This window comes from Podarcis liolepis (assembly GCF_965112155.1).
Source record: "Podarcis liolepis genome assembly, chromosome: 10".
NCBI lineage: Eukaryota > Metazoa > Chordata > Lepidosauria > Squamata > Lacertidae > Podarcis > Podarcis liolepis.
In genome coordinates, this window is record NC_139562.1 from 36,699,159 (window position 1) to 36,720,661 (window position 21,503).

Below are 21,503 nucleotides of genomic sequence, written 5' to 3' on the forward strand. Positions count from 1 at the left end.
GTGGCCAGCAGGACTAATACTTTTCTCCTGTTTCCATTTTTATAATAATATATATAAGGTCAAGGGACCCCTGACCGTTAGGTCCAGTCGTGACCGACTCTGGGGTTGCATTGCTCATCTCGCTTTACTGGCGGAGGGAGCAAGCGTTTGTCCGCAGACAGCTTCTGGTTCATGTGGCCAGCATGACTAAGCCGCTTCTGGTGAACCAGAGCAGTGCACGGAAACGCCGTTTACCTTTCCGCCGGAGCAGTACCTATTTATCTACTTGCACTTTGACGTGCTTTCAAACTGCTAGGTTGGCAGGAGCAGGGACCAAGCAACAGGAGCTCACCCCGTCATGGGGATTCGAACTGCCGACCTTCTGATCAGCAAGTCCTAGGCTCTGTGGTTTAACCCACAGCGCCACCCATGTCCCTACACAGCTGCAAATAAAACACTTAAAATGTGTTATAAAGTGTAATATACAAATGTGACACTAGATGGTGAAAGTGAGCTATGCAAAATTCAATGTATTTCTCAAAACTTTTTTTAAAAAAGCATTTTCACAGAATTTTTAAAATTTGTGTGTAGATTCCACTCTAGAGGTTACTACAGGGGGACAACAGGGGGTCCCATCTACCTGGTTTAGGGAACTGCCCACTAACAGTGCCTCAGTCTTATCTGGATTGAGTTACTCCAGGACTGCAGCCTTTATTCTAACATATTTGCACGCAGTGTTGGCAATCCAACTATTTGATGCCTGTTTTCAGTGACTTACTGGGCCAGACCAAGTTAAACAGAGAAATTAAGCCTGTTGTCTAGCAAGTGAATCTACCAAAATGGTTTTCACTAGGTCTTCCCAAATGGCTGGATGCTCTGGCATGACAAAGCTTTATGGGTCATTCAAACTAAGTCGAGGGGCAATTTCAATTAAACATTTACAAACAGAACCTGGAAAAAACTGAAGCTGATGTGACCTTGAGCACGGAACCAAGCCTGCATTGCCTTTGATCGCTGCTTGCATGGTGTCCATTGTTTCCAAGGGGCAGGCTACGCCATTTGTTTACTTTCTTCCTTGACTGTTTTTGTTGGGAGGAAGGAATCTACATACAGTGTTATTTATATATTATCTTGCTTTACTAAAGAATTTGAATATTAGGAGGGCAGTGTGTCATGAATAGTCTAAGGCTCGGAAACCAGAACAGGGTTGCCACCTGTCCCTAGAAAAATGGGATTCCCCTGTCTCATTTGGACTTTAGTCAGGATGCCATTTTTTCTCGTATTCAAGCTCAGCCAGTCTAAAATGGCGGTTGCACAGCTTTTGGTGCGGCTGATGAGGAGCCCAGCCTGGCAAAATTGACAATAGGGAGGAGGAGGAAGGAGTGACCTCCTCCCCCTCCCTCCCTCCTTCCTTCCCTCTCGCTGGTGGTCCTCCTCAGCCACTGCCCTCTAATCTAGTATGGTGCAGGTCTGCCACTGCCTGGTGCCCTCTCCCACCCCAACCTGACCTTTCCTGCATTTTCAAACCAACTTCAGCCTGATTAGAAAACTGGATGTAGAGTAAGTGGTAAGATGGACGTACCTTAACAGCCTGGGCAGAGATGACAGCTGAATGACTAGAGGTTCCAGGATGCAAATGCACTTAAAAATGAATTAATTGCTGCCAATGCTTTGAGATGGGTATATAGATAAGACACACATAGATATTTCATACAGCTCAGGAACGGAAAACCCTTGGCCCTTCAGATGTTGTTAAACTCCAATTCCCATCATCCCTGACCATTGGCCATGCTGGCTGGGGCTGCTGCTGGGAGTTGGAGCCCAGTAACACCTGCAGGGCCACGGATTCATCAACCTTGGTACAGATCAACTGATGAAGGAAGCAGAACGTTAGATTGTTTGGTGAATAAATAAAAGATTCCCCTTGGAAGACCTCTTTTACTGTATGAAACAGTGCGGATAATACAAACTGAAATATGCAGGCTGGTGCTGCGAAGCCCAGCTGCTTCTTCCTCAGCTACCATTGTGCTGCTTCCTTTTCTTTCAGCGTTGGCAAGCACTTTCTCAAATAGTTTTGTATGTCATTTCTGGGATGCTCTCCATTCTGGCGCTGCCTGCCAGCAAGACAATAGATGCGCCTTTCTACCACGGCCGTGTGCATTTTCTTTGCATACGCTTGGTGTTTGGTGAGGCAGGATGGTCCCTGCGGTTTTCAAAATGTCATGGCCTTCTTGCCAACAAACACATCTCCTGTCAACCCGGTTACTTTGTTCCAGCAGCAATAATAACAACAACAACACAAAACGATGCTCATTTGGTGCTTTCCTGCCCTGCTGTGCAGACAGGCTTTGCAGTATAATTCAGGCAAGAGTCATGTATTCTGATAATAAATTTACAGCAGTTGTAAGGCCAGCCAGCTTGTTTTGTGAAGGGCTGCTCCGTCCAGCTGAGGGGAAATGGCAGCATTTTATGCACTGGGAGAAGAGTCCCCTGGTGATGCTGGCTGCCTGTGTAGGATTTCAGGAACTGGTGGGGCTGAATAGCCAAACTGCGAAAGTGAGCTGTGTCAGTATATGGAAAATGCCAAAAGTTATGAAAAGGGTAGACCATTCTCTGTCGGCAATGTCCAGCATGTGCATGTTGTATATCTCCTTAGATTTAACATTGGTGTGCCAAGTCAGGATTACAAACAGAGTGGCTGCCCACCATTTCAATTTATCCAAAATGTATAAAGACCCATAGACCCATAGATCTATGAAATGGGGTGGTGGTGTGTGTATCGGAGCAGGAGGCTACAGACCCAGACCTTGCATTTAATATTTAACATTAAACCCAAACCTACCAGTCTTATAATTTAAACACATTGCTTTTCACCCTATCCTCACCTAACACAACAGACATGATCATCAGTTGGATTTCTCTTGATGTTAACTCTCAGCTCCACACTATATCTTGGTTAAGAATCAGTTGCTTAAAGCTGTTCAAGGAACCAGTCAGCAGAGGGTGCAATAAGAATAATGAATTTGGTCTCAAGATTCATGCATGTGTGGTATAATGATTGCATGTAGGTTACTAGGATGAGAGCATCCTTCTCTGATCATTTTTGGTGATATTTTGCAAGCACTGCATGCAATTCCCACCCTGATGTCAGCGCTGTTGTGACACAATACACTGTGAAAACTATAGGCTGGAGGCTGATGAAACTTCATTTATTTTTTCTTTCTTCCCTTCACCCAGTACTGGACTATATATTTTGCATACCTGCACATTTCCTATGCATTTTCATAAATCGAGAGAGATTGTAGACGATAATTTTCAGTGAGCAAACATATCTCGCTTGAGCTGACCAGTTAGTTAAAATGGCAGTTGAATGGACACCATGCTAGTTTCAGAAATACACACAGAGAGAGCAGAAGTTGGTCTCTGCAGATAGAAAGGTAAGAAGAGCCTTTTTGGATCAGACCAAAGCAAATTTAGTTCACTATTCAGTTCCCACAGAGGGCAACTAGATACCCACGGGACATCTGCTAGCATGACAGAACATGCGCTATAGCTCTCTCCTGCTGTTGCTCTCCAGTGACATTTGTCAATTTTGGTTTCTTTCAGTTTTTCATTTTTCCAGTCTTAAGTTTAGTTCATCACAGTATTATTTTTGTTTAAAGTCCTCACAAAAACGTGCCAGCATTTTAGTGTACATTTCTTCTAATATACACCTTTCGTATAGTTTTGCCTCACACACACATTTCTACAAGCACAGTCCCCCAATACAGTCATTTGATACTGCTTGCTGATTTTCTGCTTGGCCAGGTTCATGGTCCTGATTTTAATTCACAAAGCCCTAAACAACTTGGCCCAAAGACATTTCTCTATAAGTATTTTTTAAAAAACAAGCAAGCCCACAAGTAAATCACTGCTGAGGTGCACCCACAAGTGTGAGGCCTGAGGAGATGATGATGCTGTTGCTGTTGGTTAAGGATTACTTGTGACATCACAAAAGTACATGGCAGCTGAGTGGATATAAAGGTGGGCCTTTTTCTCTTTCCCAACAGCTGCAAGATCTAGCATTTCCCAGTCCTCCACTTGGAAGTGGCACATTGGCAAATGGACAGAGGTGATCTACTCACTGTTGGTGGCTACAGAGTGACAGTAAGGCAAATTCACTTTCTGAGAGGGATTGTGGCTTGATTGTGGTTGATATCCATTGTCAGAAGTTGGCTTATATCTATATCTAGTGATGGGCCTAGTGGAAGCTGACAAATGTTGGTGGGTGGAAGCTGGTGGACTTCACGTTTGGAAGTCAGTGGGTGTTTGTAAGGCTGAAGCAGGCTAATGTTTGTGGATGGAAGCTGGTTGAAATTGACCTTCAGAAGCCAGTGGTTATTTGTGGGTTGAAGCTGGGGCACAAATGTGAATGAATGAAAAGGGGGAAATCAGTGAATGTGGCTATTGGTGTGGTTCGTAGATGTTGACTGGCTAATGCTTATGGGTGTGATTGGGAGGTTTCAAATGTGGTCAAGGCCAATGCCTCCTGTGAAGACAAGAAAGCAGGTGGCCGGCATCAGCAGATCTCCATAATTTCTCAAGACCAGTGGCAAGCAAGCCTAACCCAGAAGCATTTATGAGAATGATGGAGCACCAGCAGCAAATGGTTAACGAATGGCAACTTCTGATTGACCAGGGTTCCAGGAGGGGGAGCTGAAAAGGAGAGGATTTTGAGAGTTGGGATAGAGGTTGGGAGAGTTGGTTCTGGGTGGAAACATCCACTCACAAGCTAGAGAAAGGAGTCTCTACACTTAGGACAGTGTGTGGCATTCCTGTAAGAGTAAGGAATTAAATGGGAGGCTGAGGTTGAGCCAGGAGAAGTAGAAGCTGGAAAGATACAGTCTACTTAGGTCTCATTCCAGTCAGCAGGGGAGAGATTTTTCTACAGAAAGAGAAGACTCCCAAACCAGTTAAGAGAGCTGTGGTGATCCCCTGGGTCTGTTACTTGGAGTACCTCAGGAGTAGGGTTGTCAAAGGGGTGTGTAACTGACAGGAAGTACCACCTTATTTAAGAACCAAAGAATTAAGCTACTGGGACTTCCCCTGCAGACGTTAATGCACAGACAGGATAGTTTAGACTGATTTTTTGCATGCCACAAAGCTGTAAGTAGCACAGAGACCTTCCTAGAAGCAATGTGACAAAGCTGGTTAGGGAAAACATCCGCACCAAACCCTAAAAAGATAAGAGATCACATGATATTGCGACATTTGAACAGCTCTGTTTTTCACCCTTTTCCGGCTCAGGCCAGATCTTTTTAAAAAAAGAAATTGGTGGCTTCAGTTTCTGCTCTCCAATATTAGTTCATGTTAGATTTTCACAAGAGCCCTTCTAGCGCGTTGAAACTAGAATGATAAAAATAAATCCTGCTAATCTTCGATAAAGCAAGGGCATAAAAAGTGGGGAGGGTGAGTAGCACCTGAAAAGAGAATTACTTTATGATGGAATTATTGGTGTCTATGGGGTCATGCAGCCACTGGCAGTCCATTGCTGCTTCTGCCTTTTGGGTGTAAGCTATCCCTAGCAAAAACAATTCCGAAATTTGAGCTTTGGCAGAATTATATTAGCACCTACAAATCTTCACTAGAGCACAGGGATAACCATACTTGCGATGGTACAACAGAACAAATATAGGCGCTTCTAAGATTCTAGGAATCAGCAAATAAAGGGCTCCAGCTGACAGCAGCTGCAGGGAACAGCTGCAGGGCATCAAGAAAGCTACTGGGATGTGATCCAGGGCATACTTTTCTCCTGTTTCCATTTTAATAATAATAATAATAAAAATAATACGGTAAAGGTAAAAAGGTAAAGGGCGCTCATCTTGTTTTACTGGCCGAGGGAGCCAGTGTTTGTCCGCAGACAGCTTCCGGGTCATGTGGCCAGCATGACTAAGCCGCTTCTGGTGAACCAGAGCAGCGCACGGAAACGCCATTTACCTTCCCACCGGAGCGGTACCTATTTATCTACTTGCACTGTGATGTGCTTTCGAACTGCTAGGTTGGCAGGATCAGGGACTGAGCAACGGGAGCTCACCCCGTTGCTGGGATTCAAACCACCGACCTTCTCATCGGCAAGTCCTAGGCTCTGTGGTTTAACCCACAGCGCCACCCGCGTCCCATATATACGGTACTTATTTATAAAAAATATTTATATAATGCCAACTCATCCAAAATATCAAGGCAATATATGATGTGAAGCATAAAGCACATTGAAAACTGTAGCGATTGTAGTAATTTAGAGGCATTTGCTTACAAGGAACATTGTGATGGGAGTTTACAGATGGTCCCTGGGGAACGGAATGAGGGGTGGGCTCTGACTGGCCTTCTCTGTGGCAGCCCCTCAGTTGTGGGATTCCCTCACCACAGAGGAGGAGATGAATGCTTGAAGATACATCTCTTTAGTGTGGCTCAATCCCATGCTGTTTTTAAGGGAAGGCGGTTGAAAAAAAAGTGTGAGTTTTGAACTTTCGAAAGAGCTTTTGAAAAGCTTGAAAGATGGGGTAAAATTAATGGATGTTTACTGGGCAGGTTCTACCCTTCTTATTCCCAAGTGTTACACTCTCTACTGTTAAGGCAAAAGAAGGAGGAGGAATTATTTTGTCTTGCTATTATGTCAGACGCTATTATGTTAGACACCAGTGTGGTGTAGTGGTTAAGAGCGGCAGATTCGTAATCTGGGAACCGGGTTCGCTTCCCCGCTCCTCCACATGCAGCTGCTGGGTGACCTTGGGCTAGTCACACTTCTTTGAAGTCTCTCAGCCCCACTCACCTCACAGAGTGTTTGTTGTGGGGGAGGAAGGGAAAGGAGATTGTTAGCCGCTTTGGAACTCCTTCGGGTAGTGATAAAGCGGGATATCAAATCCAAACTCCTCCTCCTCCTGTCCTTTAAAACACCATGTCTATGGGCTCTATGTGTTTTTAACCATGGTGTCGTAAATATATATGCCCCTGATAGGGGCAGGATGTTGAACAGGCTGTATAAATTGTTTTTGCTATGTGAGTAACCCATGAACCATTGTTGTGTTATGTTGATGTTGAATTTTTCCAGGCTTGGTATTGACATACTGCATTCTCAGACAGCTGTCTGGGTTTATTAAGGCCCATTTCTGAAGTTAAAGATGCCCTGGGTCTCCTGTGTAGAGTAGCTTGGAGTTGCCATTTGAATTTCCCACAATGCTCTGTGGTGACACTCCTAGGGAGGGATTGGGAGAAATTAAAACACTGGATCCCAGTTATCCGCTGCTGATCACAGCTCTGCTGCCATCACCACATAAGCCTGCAGTGCTCAACTTGATGTAGGAAAGGGTCCACCTCTCTGCTGTGGATCCCTCAGACCTGGAGCCAGCCCTGAGTTCTCCAGGAACAGGGTGCTGCCCCTCTGCCCATTCTCAGAACCTGTGCCATAATTTTGTCACTCTGAATAACAACATGAAATGTGACCCAACATCCATTTTTGGTGGTGAGTTCTATTAAGTTTACTTTGCAAACCCATTTGTAAAGTAACCGGAGGTACAGCTACTCTTAAAATTAGCAGCGTTGGTGGGAAAAGCATGTTTGTGTGTATGTGAATGGGTTGGGACAGGGTGAATTTTTTCCTTCATTCATTTACTGCTTTCTGAATGGCTTTATTGATGTTAGAAGCTTTTTATGTGCCATATTGACTTCAAAGATTGCTCTTTGCTTATATGAATCCAGATAAGATTTCAAGGGATCTGAGAGAACATAGTAAAGGCCAGATGTCTAGCTGTTTGAAGAAATGCTTCTATGTTTAGCCAAAAAGAAAGAAAAGAACAAAAATTAATACTTGTACAGGAACACTTTTAGAGCATTTTAGCCATCTCTTTTTTTAAAGCTCCATTATGACAAATTATTATTATTGAAACATAGAGGCTTTATTATTCACTTTCATATTCTTTCCCTTCTCATTCATTCATAAATTATATTTTTCAAAAATTATCCCTCCCCGCAGATCAAAGCCAAGGAGGAAAATGCACTCTTCAAATACCTCCAGGTTATTTCAGCGTAGGAGGAGTTTAATGCTTATGTCTAACACCAGCATAGTTCCATCCACAGGAACAGAGGGATCTATGGCTAATCAGGTTCATGGAAGCTGCAACACTTTACCACAAGTAGCAGATCTGCATTTTGCACACTCCACAAAAGTACTGTTAAAAATGGTCATGCATGAATATGTCGTTTGTAACAGTCATAGTCCCATCCAGATGTCAGATTACAACTTCCACCAACGCCAGCCTACTTAGCTAATGGCCAAGGATGATGGGCAATGTAGTCCAACAACACATGGAGGGCAGCATATTTTTTATCCTTGCCTCAAAGTGTGCCTTTTGGTTGGAAGTATTTAGATTTGCGTTATATCCTGAGAGGAGCTTCACCTGCCTAAGATTCAATTCTGTCAGGAAAACTAGTGAAACAAGTTTGGCAGATCAATTTAGTAAATAGATTTCAAGCTGTGTGGCAGATACTTCACTGTGATACTATTTATTAGGCTTCCTCAAAGACCCCTCCCCCTGACCTCAAAGCAAGGCCACTAACAGACCAAAAACTCTTGAACAATGAAGCCTTCTGTCCTGGGACCACTTACCTGGGAGTAAGCATATTGTGCTCAATGAGACTTACTTCTGAATAGGCATGTACTGGATTGTACTGTTAAATCTCATTGCTAAGGACTTGCATGAACCTGCTACACCTGGGAGGGACTGTGTGCTGCTGAGTGTGGGAAGGAAGGCTGAATTTTTATTATTTTAAAATAAGCAGTCACATGTAAACAGGATTTACATCGATCTGCGTCTTTAAAAAAATATTTTAAAAATTACTAGATTTAATCGGTAGTAAGCAGTGGTGCTAAATTTTCCTCCTTTTCTTTTTGAAAATGGGACTTTGGATGGGATAGTAGAAATGAGAGACAACGTTTATAATGGGCCCTCAATGGGAAACTTCTAGTTAGGCTGGAGTGGTTTGGCGCTTTGTGCCACAAGCAAGAGCTAAATGAATAATTCACAATGAATAATTCATCCGATGCATTTAGCATCTCTTTTACTCGGCGGAATATCTATGAACAGATGCCAGTTCCTTAAAACATCTTCATTATTTTCAATTTTACAAACCTTTCTGTTGTCTTCTCTCTTTTTTTGGGGGGGGGGGGTTGGTGGGTGTTGTTGCAGAGAATAAAGGCTGGTACCAGAAAGAATGACTGATTTACAGAGCTGTCAAGGGCTTTGAGACAAATGCCAGCTGTCTCGTGGCCTCTTAACATTTCGCAAATGGAAATAGGGACAGACTTGTGGACTTGTTAGCACCCCTCTTCTCACACAGGGATCAGTTGTGGGCCCCTGACCTCCCGCTCTAGCGCTTGTTGCTCAAGGCTCTTTTCTGCCTGCCATTCATTTACTCAGATTCAGCAGCATTGATTCTGTGGACTGGCGTGTGTGTGTGTGTGTGTGTGTGTGTGTGTGTGTGTGTGAGAGAGAGAGAGAGAGAGAGAAGGAAGCACTGGAATTTTGCATCCACAATATTCACCTTCCAAGAGGAATGCTGTGTTTTTTACTACTATACTAGTCTATCTTGCATGTGTTTTTATGTAGCATTGTTGTAATTCATTTCACATGAGCTTTTATGTCTTGCTACATATTGTACTGCGCTTTCCATAATAACAGCCACTATTTCTTATGTTCTTCACGGGACCCATTCACTTTGTCTGTGATTTTCATGTGCATCCATTTACTGCAGCCTTAAAAATAAACCCAGAAAATTTACTAGCCTGAAATATCTTAGATAACTAGCAGCCTGTATTTCCATGCTGATTGCAGAGGATAGAAGGTCCCTCCTTAACAGCCAGTTTAGAATCACAGACTACTGCAGTGGTACCTCGGGTTACGAACACCTCGGGTTACAAACACTTCAGGTTACAGACTCTGTTAACCCGGAAGTAGTACCTCGGGTTAAGAACTTTACCTCAGGATGAGAACAGAAATCATGCGGCAGCAGTGGGAGGCCCCATTAGCTAAAGTGTTACCTCAAGTTAAGAACGGTTTCAGGTTAAGAACGGACCTCTGAAATGAATTAAGTTCGTAACCAGAGGTACCAGTGGAAACCTTTAGGCGAATGAAACTCTGTTGTTGTTGTTTTAACCAGGAAGACTAGTTGAGGAAGCATAGATCACTCCTTCCACCCAACCCTCCTCCACTAGTCAGCTATGCTTCTGTGCTGATTCTGGGGGAAGAGAATATTGTTGAGTTTGTGGATGTGAGGCCCCTATAATCCTAGAAAGAGTTAGACGCTAATCAAGCCAGGCTAGCTTCCTGATGAGGTAACTCCCTAGGAGATGGGCCATTAAGAGAACAAAGGAAAGGTGCTTCTGTACCAGAGTGGGGCCCTTCCTCCAGCTGTCAAATAGTTGGAAGAATAATGCCTGAGCTGGAGGGCAGAGTTTGCTGTTATGTGAGCTAGAAACTGGAGAAAAAGGAGCAAGCAAAGGGTCAGAGGGCAATGTTTGACTGGCAGGGAAGAAAGAGCCTTTATCCCAGTGCTGCAAGCAGCCCACATGTACATGTCAACCATCCCCAAATGTGGGCTCCCTGGTTGTTGAACTACAACCCCCATCTTCCCCAGGCAACATGCCACTGGGCAGGGATGAAGGGAGTTGTAGTCCAGCAACATCTGGGGACCTAAGGCTGGAGCAGATGGGAAGTCCACAGATAGAGAAACTGCAGCCCATTAAACCTAGAAAAGGGACTTGGAAGACATAGATGGCACCTGCGAACAAGGGATCAAACCAACTGTGCTTCCGTTGAAATGCAATGCAATAAATAAATCTCTTATTTTGTTTACTTATTTATATTTATTTCATAAAATGTATACATTGCTTGACTGTAAAATAAATAGAATAATACAATTATCATTAAAAACAATTCTATAAAACATTCAACAAAATTTAAATCCACAATAAGTCAATTACAACACACATCAGCATTCTACATATCTGGGTATTGTTTCTGTGAAGAAGCACAGCTTATCTTTTCAGTCAAATATTTGGCAATCTTGACAAGAGCTAGTACCGACAGAAAATAAAGATATATGCATTCTAATTCTGTAATCAAAACACTTCATTTATTTGTATAATCAAGCTATCAAAAATTAATAAGCAGCTATGGAAGGTAAAGAAAGGTTTTGTTGTTCAGATTTAGTATGACGTTGTTGTTGTTTTCACTAGAAAATGGAAGAAAGGGAATCCTATGCCTTTCAGAGACCCAATATCCAGCTTTATGCCATTCCTTGTTTGCTGCCTCTTGATCGCTTTCCCTCCCATTTCTTAGCTACCCACCATGGCTTGAAGGTTGAGTGAAGCAAGACTGGAGCCTCTTGCTTCACCTGCTCTCCCCATCCACCACTCTCTGCATAACACTCTGAGGATGACAGCCAAAAAATCCTGTTCAGAAAAACATCTGGTGACTCCAGGCCTTGATCTTCTGAAGTGCAAATGCGAGCAAAACAATTATACCGCATTCCAAAATGAATTATCTCTCAGCCCTGTTATTTGGGCAAAAACAGTTACAAGCCTGAACATTTGAAGTAATTCCGCCCCTGAAACGATCATCAAGCCAAGTCCTGTACAATAACAGCAGGGGGAACTAAGCCACCACTGAAACTGTCTCAATTTCAGATATGGACAAAACCTGAAGGCCAATTTCAACATGAAGGCCCCCACATGTGTCTGCTGAAAAGTCCTTCCTCTGGCAGCACCAAATTGACTGGCCATGATATTTAAGAGCATCAAAACATAAGATCCCTGCAGGATCAGCCCAGGTGCCCATCTAGTCCAGCATCAACCTGAAGCTATGTTGGGTGGCGATAATATACCTGATCCTATGTCCATTTTCACAGTAGCAAACCCCACTGAACACATCAATTTCCAAGTAAATATGCAAGGAACTTTGCTGTTAAATTCAGGATTCCAGGCTGTCTTGATTTTTACAGGTGGGATTCAACTGCATGCTGGCAGATTTGTTGTTGCACCACCTCCTTGCAAACAAATCAGAATGACTGCTTAATAAAGAGGTAATCTAGAAACTACCTTAGATGATATTAAATGGGCAGATGGAGAGAAATGCAATGGAAGTTGGCACAGCAGACAACCTCACCTTTGCCATGTGGATGTGAAACAGCAGAGTCAGTATAACCTTCAAAATCAATAACGCCCTACCACACATTTTGCTTAGGTGACCAGATGCAAAGGAGAGAACCTTTGTGTTTTTAATAGTTGCATGTCAACCTGCACTTGCCACAAATCCCTCTTCTGCATACCTGTTAAAGGTGCAGGAACCATCTTTTGAACTGTAGTATAAGTAGCCTTTTTTGACAGATGCTCTTAGCTTCTTTCACACTGAGGTCATTTAACAACCAGTTGGCACAAAGATTTGGGTGAACATGCCTGAAAAGGATACTCATCGTGGAATTGAAGTGTTGCTTCATTTACGGCCCGCAGTTATTTTCAAACCAAACCATGTATTTTGCACGCCTTTGATTGATTCATTTAACCCAGCGATGCATCATGGAAAATCACATCTGTTCCTTACTGCAAAGTCAGAAACCTGATCTTTGACTGTTTCTCGCAAGCAACCTGATAGGAATCGCTATGTGCTTGAGCAGATCATAACAAAGCCGGAGCCCTCGCACGTAATCCTGATGAAACCAGTTGTGGCTCTAGGCTGCTTAAAGGGCTGGAACTTTCTCCAGGAAATGTAATCATTGTATCTCTGTGAAGTTGGGGCAGAACATTAATCAGCAAGCTTTTCTTTTAGTGATGGGTCTTGGGGAAGGGCAGAAGAAAGAAGAAAGTGGTGGAGACAAACAGGACTGTACAAATCCATGCATTTATTTTACCTATTGCATCTTTAGGCTTCAAAAGAGTAACGACCCTTTAACATAAAAGCCAAACATGGCATTGTCCTATGTGTGGAGGTCAGAAAGGAGGGTGGTGTGGCTGCAACACAGCCCTATTCCCCTTCCCTCTCCTCTGCTGGCTGTGTGGATAGGGTTACATGCCAACCGGAGGTAAGAATTTCTGTAGACTAGGGATGTGTGAATCCCTACTTTGCCATCCTCATGTGTGGTCCCAAGTCCTGTCCCCCTTTGTCTCATCCAACAAACAGTAGTATTTCCCCCTGTCATTCATTTATGCAGTGAAACATAAACAGTTTTTTAGGGCTGTTAATCGCACATACAGTTCGACCCTTTCATTACGCTTTCATTACATAAGTAAGCACATTCAGCCCCCAGTTTCTTTTGTTAAGTAGATGGTCTGACACATTCCCTTTTTTGGGCCAGATACTGTCAACCACCCCTGTGATCCTTGGATGACGGGCAATATAGAAATTAAATAAATACGGTAAAGTAATTAAACGAGATTTAATTTTGTGGCTCTTTTGTGGTACTCAGAGTGTGCACAGAGTTTCTGGAGTAAAGATGTGTTGCCTGAAATTACATGAAAAGTGCCTGGAGCTGAAGTTGAAGGTATCATTAAGAAAATCAAAATAAACAGAATTTGATGTGAACTGTTCCTAGGATCTATAGACAGTGATGAGATTGAAACTGAGATGATCCGACACTTGTTCAATGCCCCCTGTGGACTGGAATTATGCTTTCTATCCCAGTGGACAGATCCAAACTGGCTAAACTACAGTAACTTGTCACCAGTAAGAAAATGGAGCAAGTGGCTCAGAAAGTTTTTTTAAGTCATTCCAGAAAAACAGAACTGATGCTCAAATGTGATTTTTTTTTTTTTAAAGAGAGAACTCTACCAGGAGTGATTTTCAGTGTGGATCAATTTGGTTGATCAATTTGGTACAGAATAAATGCCTATATAGATATGAATTATTCTTAGCTGGAGAAATTGGGTTTTCTTTTTACAGGTTTGGAGCAGTTTTGCTCTAGGGTGAGGCCTCTGGGGTTTGATTACATAACCCTAGAGGTGACGGACATACAGCATATAGCTCTGATGTGCCTTAGACATGGTGACCTATGGAATTTATTACTGTATGTGCTCCATAGCTTTGTGACTTTCAGATCATATCTACCAGTTTAAAAGGCATGTGTTTCCCCCCTTTTTCCGTTTTATTATTTATTTCAAACAGCTCTGATGTGAGCTTGGAAACTTTATGGGATACAAGTCAGAATTTGTGAGCTTAAATGTCAATTTTTCTTCCCAGGTCTCTAGGCAGCCGTGCCACTTTCATCGAATCAACTTGTTATTTCATGGCTGTGATGCAGTTAAGAGCTTTGCTATGTTAGGCTTTTTGCAGTGAAGTGGGGGACGGGGCGGGGGAGAACAGACACGCGTGCTTCTAAATCTCTATAGGAAAAAAATGAAAAACAGTGAGGTCTTTAAAATGAATTTATTTTATCTTTCAAGCATTGTTTTCTAACAGAAACCAATATCTTCTGAGGCTTTAAAATCAAATTGCAAATTACATTTGCAGCATGGCACATATGAGGTCCAAACCCGAAGAGGAAGCAAGGGGATTCTTTTATTTCCAAGAAATACGTTTTATGCTTATAACGTTTGGAGGAAGGCTACAACTCTGAGATCCCCTTCACCTGGCAGTAAGCCTGTAATATGCAAACATCCCTCTTGTTTATGGCTACTTCCTGCATATGATGAACAGACAGCATCATAGAGAGAACCATTATGTTACGATAGGCAAAATTGCAGTCATCAGGGTAGGTTGTGCAAATCTGTCCATTGGCAAAGTGGATAAATGGCAGTAAATGACAAGTTTGGTCTCATACTTCCTGCAAAGCTGCATCTACTTCTTTATCTTAAGTGACTGCAAGAACACTCTGAGTAATCAGGCTATGATTTTGTGTAAAAACCATAGACTGGCTTAAGACACTTTCACGTGTTGAAAGTGACAATGGGCAAAATCCCTTTGGCAACTTCAGTGACTGCTAACTGAAAGTCGAAGGGAAAATTTGTTCACCATGACTATATGGATAGAAACGGTGTTAAAGAGTTGTCCTTTAGTAATCTTCAAAAGCAGAGAATGGTAATTATTGCCTGTGAAGCTATGGAAATAGAACTGATATATGTGTCAAAATGGTGAGAGTGATAATAATTCTGAGATATGAAAGTGATCTCTTGCATATCCCAAGATTCTATAGACTTTTAAAAAAGAAAGTACAGGGAATAACACACACAACAGGTTGTATTGGCATTGTTACGTGGCTCTTCTGAATGAAGCAAATGGGAGCAGTTTACTATGCTGTTTGCAAACCCATAAATTGTTTCCATTTTAGTATAGCTATGCATCAACATGCCCAGTTCTTGTGGTTGCTAAAAGGCTTTAATGGATGGACAGACTCCCATCCTGTCCTGTTCCTACACTTAACTTCCCCCTTCTCCATTCATTTCAGTGCAACATAATACTTGTGAATGTTACTGTTATGCATCATCTGACAGTGTTGCTAGCATGGTGGTGACAACTTACACTGTCACGCCAGACAAACATCACCATCTTGCTGATGCAAGCACCAAACCACAAGTTGCGACAATGAACAATGAATGGCTTGCATGGTAGATTGGAGGACAAAGCCATTAGTGAAGCTTTCAGGTTTTCTTGTTACAGAGCAGGACATTTGTGGCTATTTCATTTATTCATTTTTCATCAGCCTTGCAGAGCTGTGTGCAGGTTAGTGAGCAGACTGGTAGCAGAGTACTCTGTCGCTCCTCAGCTTCCAGCACCAGAGGACAGAAGCAGCCTCTTCCACTTCTAGCACAGAAATGCTTCTCTCTGTTCTTCTTCTGACAGCACCCACCAGGCTACTTTATTTTGCAGGCAAATAACTTTTTTTGCAGGCTGTAAGAGTGATTTGCACACAGTTATATGAGAAAGTTGACCACTGCATGTGCCATTGTGTGTGGACTATCAAAAACCTAAACACCGACTCTGGTCCCTTTGTGGCTTTATCTTGAAAACAGAGGGTGTCCCCCCCCCCGGATGATTTTTCTCGGTGTGTGGCCATTGGTTGCCAATCTGTGGCAGAGATGCCACAAGCGGTAGAGGCAGCAAGCCCTTTGGGGGCATGGACAGGAATGCCCAGGTGCAGGGCCTGTATGTAGCTCAGCCAAGAGATCACAACAGCTGCCTCCCTCTCTCCTAGGATGCTAATGTCTGCTCTCCAGCTCAAACCATGATTTTGTGCAGAGGTAGCCAACATGGTGCCCTCCAAATGGGGGGCACCAGCTCCCACCCAGCATGACCAATGGGTGTGGGTCCTTATATAGCCAATCATATATTTCTGCATTGCAGGGGGTTGAACTAGATGATCCCCTTCCAACTCTACGATACCCAGCCACTATCTTTGTTCATCGATGAACAGTGGCAGTCAAACAGCAGCTCTCCTTTCCTACCCATAACAGATCAAACTACACAAGTCTTTGCCCATGGAGGTTACTCCTGGTCCAGGCATAAGTAGCCTACATGAAGGGACCTTGATAATGGGATTCCCTGCGGGGTTAATCACAAAGCCAATCACAAAGCAAAGAGGTTTCAACATGGTTAAGGGAACCCCAGTATCACATCACTACGTTTTCACAACAAATATCCATTGCTTGTAGTGTGCTTATGTCAGCCTGTCAATTGAGTCTATGGCTGAGAACAGTTGAGTTTGGGAATGTTACAGCATCAGTTGACAACAGAACTAAAACAAAAAGGGAAATGGAATAAGCCGTATGTTTCTCAGCACTTTGAACATGAATGTATTCCAGAAGGTTCCCTGCTCAGAGCTTTGGGGAAATATGACTCTCTTCCCATACTCTGTATCCTCTGGCTTCATATCAAAAGCTGGCCAATGACACAGCTGCTGCTGGTTATCATGTCTTCATTGCTATGAGTAATTAAGTATCAGTCATATGGAATCAGTAGTTTATGCTAACGCAGGATGGGAATGTGGTATAGGAAAGGGCTGAGGCAGCAGTTCTAGCAGAAAGCCACCAAGATCTTGTTCATGGGTGTACTTATGTGGTTTGATGGCTTTTAATATGAAGATTATCATTGAGCGGGGAGCTGACAAGCCAAACCAGACACTTCTGATCTGCATCCGTCTTTCTTGTGCATGCTTCTGAATTTTAGGAGCTGCCAACCAGGTTGCAGCCATCAAGTCTTTTTCCAAGTAGGCTAGTGGGATAGTACTGACTGGCCTTGACCTGAGCTAACATCAAGGACATAAATGCGCAGGGCTCAAACTCTACAATATTGGGCGAAATGCCCTGTGCTGTGCTCATAAAGTGAAAGTCACACCTTATTACTATGTTCATGCCCTGATTGTGGGTTTCCCATGGGCATCTGCTTGGACACAGAATGCTGGTTCTAAATACCAATCAGTTCACAGGGCAGAGGTGAAGAGTTTGGATTTGATATCCCGCTTTATCACTACCCGAAGGAGTCTCAAAGCGGCTCACATTCTCCTTTCCCTTCCTCCCCCACAACAAACACTCTGTGAGGTGAGTGGGGCTGAGAGACTTCAGAGAACTCTGACTAGCCCAAGGTCACCCAGCAGCTGCATGTGGAGGAGCGGGGAAGTGAACCCGGTTTACCAGATTACGAGTCCACCGCTCTTAACCACTACACTACACTGGCTCTCACACTACAACACATTTGGCCCCTTAGCCTGGAACCTGAGGCTAAGGGGCCAAATGAGGTCCTCCAGACCTCTCCCTAACATGTCCTGCTTCTGCTTACGTTTATGCATTTGCTACATTTATATACTGTCTTTTTTCCAAAGAGCTCAAGACATGGTTTCCCCACTCCTCTCCACATTATCCTCACAACAACCCTGTGGAGTACGTTAGGCTGAGAGACAGTGACTGGTCAAGGTGACTCCGTGAGCTTCATCATTGAGTGAACCTGGGTCTTGGTGCAACCTTCTAACCCAACAGGGAATCTCATTATCAAGGTCCCTTCGTGTCGGCTACTTATACCTGGACCAGGAGTAGCCTCCATGGGCAAAGACTTGGGTAGTTTGATCTGTTATGGGTAGGAAAGGAGACCTGCTGTTTGACTACCACTGTTCATCAATGAACAAAGATAGTGGCTGGGTATCGTAGAGTTATAGAGTTGGAAGGGATCATCTAGTTCAACCCTCTGCAATACAGGAATATGTAGCAGTCCCGTAGGGGATCAAACCTGTGACCTTGGGGTTGTCAGCACCATGCTCTAACCAACTGAGCTATCCATTGGTAGTGGAGGTGAATGAATCTGTCAATTTCAATTTCTTGTTTTCCCATTATTGACTTCTTCACATTTCTGCAGCAATTCCAATCTTTTAAATAAATGAATCCTCATGCGTAATCATCAGCATCTTAGCATGAATGCCTCCAAATAACTATAGTTTTGTATAGAATTTTGACTAACATGCACATTTTTGCTAGCAATACTCCTCAATACAATGTTAGTTACACCAAAACATTCATTTTTAATGCACTCTTTCACCTAAATAGATGCATTTTTGTACACTTTGTTTGGAGACCCACATCACAAAATTTGGAGTAGTGCGAATTTCAAAGAATAACCATGTTTTGATTCAAATGAAAAGTACAAAATCAAGGAATTTCTCATTAATATGCAAACAAAATCAAATTTCTCCCACATCCCTACCAGGTAGCAGCAAAGTATATGGTACATCCTAGGCTTCTGTTTCTATAGCAGTGCAAATCCCCCATTCCACTTAGTGCTTGAAGATTGTCTGGTCCCTGTTCTTTGCACCTAAAGGGCAGGGATGTGGCTTCTGTTCTGTGGGTAGCCTCTATTTAAACAGCCCCTCACTCCCCCCCCGCCAAATTCGATAGTCTCATTTTAGTAAAAATAGAATAAAAATTCCTATCTTTTCTGAAAAGTTTACAAACAGAATATTTTGCAAGCTACCGATGAGAGATTTCTTTCTCATAGCCACTGGAGGGAAACCAAACAGCATTTCACAAAACGAGCACAAGGTCTGCATTGAAGTTTAATATTTTTAAAAGATGAATTTTAGTGCTGCTGATATAGCTCAAGGCGTTTAAGAACCTTTGGTAACTGTAGTTAAGGTGCTTGTGCAATTTCCTTATATGTGAAACCTGCGTTTTAACACTTAGGCCCCCTGTTCAATAAACTTGGTGTGCCAGATAATGAAAGGTAGTTTGTTTACCCTGGAGAAAGGGGAAGTATTGCTGAAGTGGGACGGATTCCAAACACTGGCTGACTTTCTCCTCTCTCCATCGCTGCCTTGACCTTTCCTAACAAAAACAAAATGAGCTTGGCTACACTGAGAGAGTTTTGTAGTGTTTTTCCTGCAGCAGACATGCTGACTCAAACAGGACTAGACTTGTGCTGTCCCAACCAGCCACATAATAGCTCCTTTGAGAACCAGGGTAGAAGTAGTGCAAAAGGTCATTGACTCTTAATTGCCATATGCAGTAAGAGGATGTAGTCAAACAGTGAAGCGAATTTATGAAAATGAATAAATAAGTATATGTTTATATAGCTATATAAGGTGCACATATATACATAGGAAGTTCGGGCACACGGTGTCCAAATGGGCAGGGGGAGTGAAGCTGTTAGATTTCTCTCTTTCTCTCCTGGCTGGAATATATTTGCATCTGCATCACTTTGGGGCTGTGCAACATTTCAGTATCACTCTTATAAGTGTTTTTATATATAGGAAAAGGAAGTCTGCTTTGGGGCAAGTGTGATCTTCCCGCATGGCCTTCATACCCATTTTCTTTTTTTTTATAAGATATTTATTGAGATTTTCAAATTGTTACAAAATAAAATAAAAGCAGAAGAAAATACAAAATAAAAATAGTTAACAAAGTAGAAAAAGAAAAAAAACCAAACCCCTTCCAACCATACGAATTCAAAAATAAGAAAAAGATACAGAAAAAAAATACAAAAGTACATCACAAACAATTGAGAACATTTAAAAACAAATTCATTATTCTCCAATCCTCAACTGTCATTGCCTTCTTTCTTTGACCTCCTCCTCCTCCCTTTCTTTGTATCCTAGTTATTAATTATCCCAGCAAATCCTTTAATATTCTGTCATTACATTACCCTAAACTGTTTTAATCTTATCTTTCTATAGGAAAATAAACCTTAAAGCTTAAAACTTAAATCTTATCCTTACCAACTTCTCATAACCATAATATTCTTTCAAAATTCTTTAAACATCTTTACTAAAGCCAAGTAATTTCATTCCAACATTTTTCTGACATTCATCAATTTTATAAAACAGTTCTAATGGTAAAAAAAGAAAGAAATACAAACAGATCCAATCTTCATCCAACGTCCCTTCCTCCTGGTTCCGGGTTTTGTCAGTCCTTATTATCCCATCGATCTAGCCCATTAACCTGGCAACCTTATATCCGAGGCCCTCAAGTCTCTTCCATGTCCCTTCCGCAGCTCTTCTTCATATTTGTAACTGTATTTTCCCTTGTCTCCTGCTCGTGGTAACTCCAGCTTGGCAATATTTTTAACCCTTCTCGACAGATCAGCCCCTTTTCTATATTCAACACTGAATTCCATATGGTATTTAAAAGCATGTTTCAAAGACCCTCCAAGATTAAGAGCCCCCACAATCCCAAACATCTCACGGCCCATTGCCAGATTTGAAAAGTCCAAACATCCCAGCATAGGGGGGTCAATCCAGCCCCCCATTTCCAAGCCAAACCAAACTTTTTCTTTCCAAATCTGGCTTTTTCCAAGTTCATTTGTCAAATCCGAAAACTCATATTCCTGTTGGGCCTGTTCTGTCAGGACACACTCCTAATTCCTGGGTGGGCTCCACATATTTTCTCACTGTCTGTTCAAAATTTCCCACTGCCTGTTCAAAATTTCTAGTCAAAGTCGCCATCAAATTCACCTTCTCATGTAACTGTTCCAGTAGGGCATTTGTTTTATAGAAAGCACGCAACAAAGCTTCTGAATACATTGTCCTGCAAGATCAAATGCCTATTCCCACGATTGTAATCTGTAACAGCTGCCGGCTCCCTGGAGTTGGTTACAGTTTCACAGTCTCCCTCTAGGGGGAAAACTTCTATTTGTTCTTGCAACAAAGTTTCCCTTTTTGAGATACTTTGTCAATATTTATTCCTTTAAAGTGCGAAGGGAAGCAGTGGAATCACTATGTTTCTCTTCTTTTAGCTACCTGTCAAAAACGTTTGTCTTGGTCAATGAACTTCAAACGTCAGTCCTGACACCCCGCTCCAGGATCAGGACGGAGGAAAGTTTCTTTACTTTAAACTCACTATAAACAGTCCGAAAAAGATCCCCCTTCTTCTCCTGCTGTCGAAGGGGGGTTCCACAATTTTAAATGATGAAATCCAATCCTTTAAAGGCGATTTTCTGAGCTCTAGTTTACGTTGTCTTTGCTTTATTCTGTCTACAAAAGAACGGAAGGCTGACTTCCTGTTTAGACCTTCCCGTTCCATACCA

The 21,503-nt window shown here is 42.6% G+C and overlaps 1 long non-coding RNA gene across 1 annotated transcript in view; it reads left to right on the forward strand.

The window, feature by feature from the left end:
- The first annotated feature begins 3,199 nt into the window (after window positions 1-3,199).
- The window catches only part of LOC310687658, a 114,697-nt gene continuing 96,393 nt past the window's right edge, over window positions 3,200-21,503 (forward strand). Inside the window, exons 1-2 of the long non-coding RNA XR_014516518.1 lie at window positions 3,200-3,416; window positions 4,029-4,090. This is a non-coding gene — a long non-coding RNA (uncharacterized lncRNA). The remainder of the gene's footprint in view (window positions 3,417-4,028; window positions 4,091-21,503) is intronic.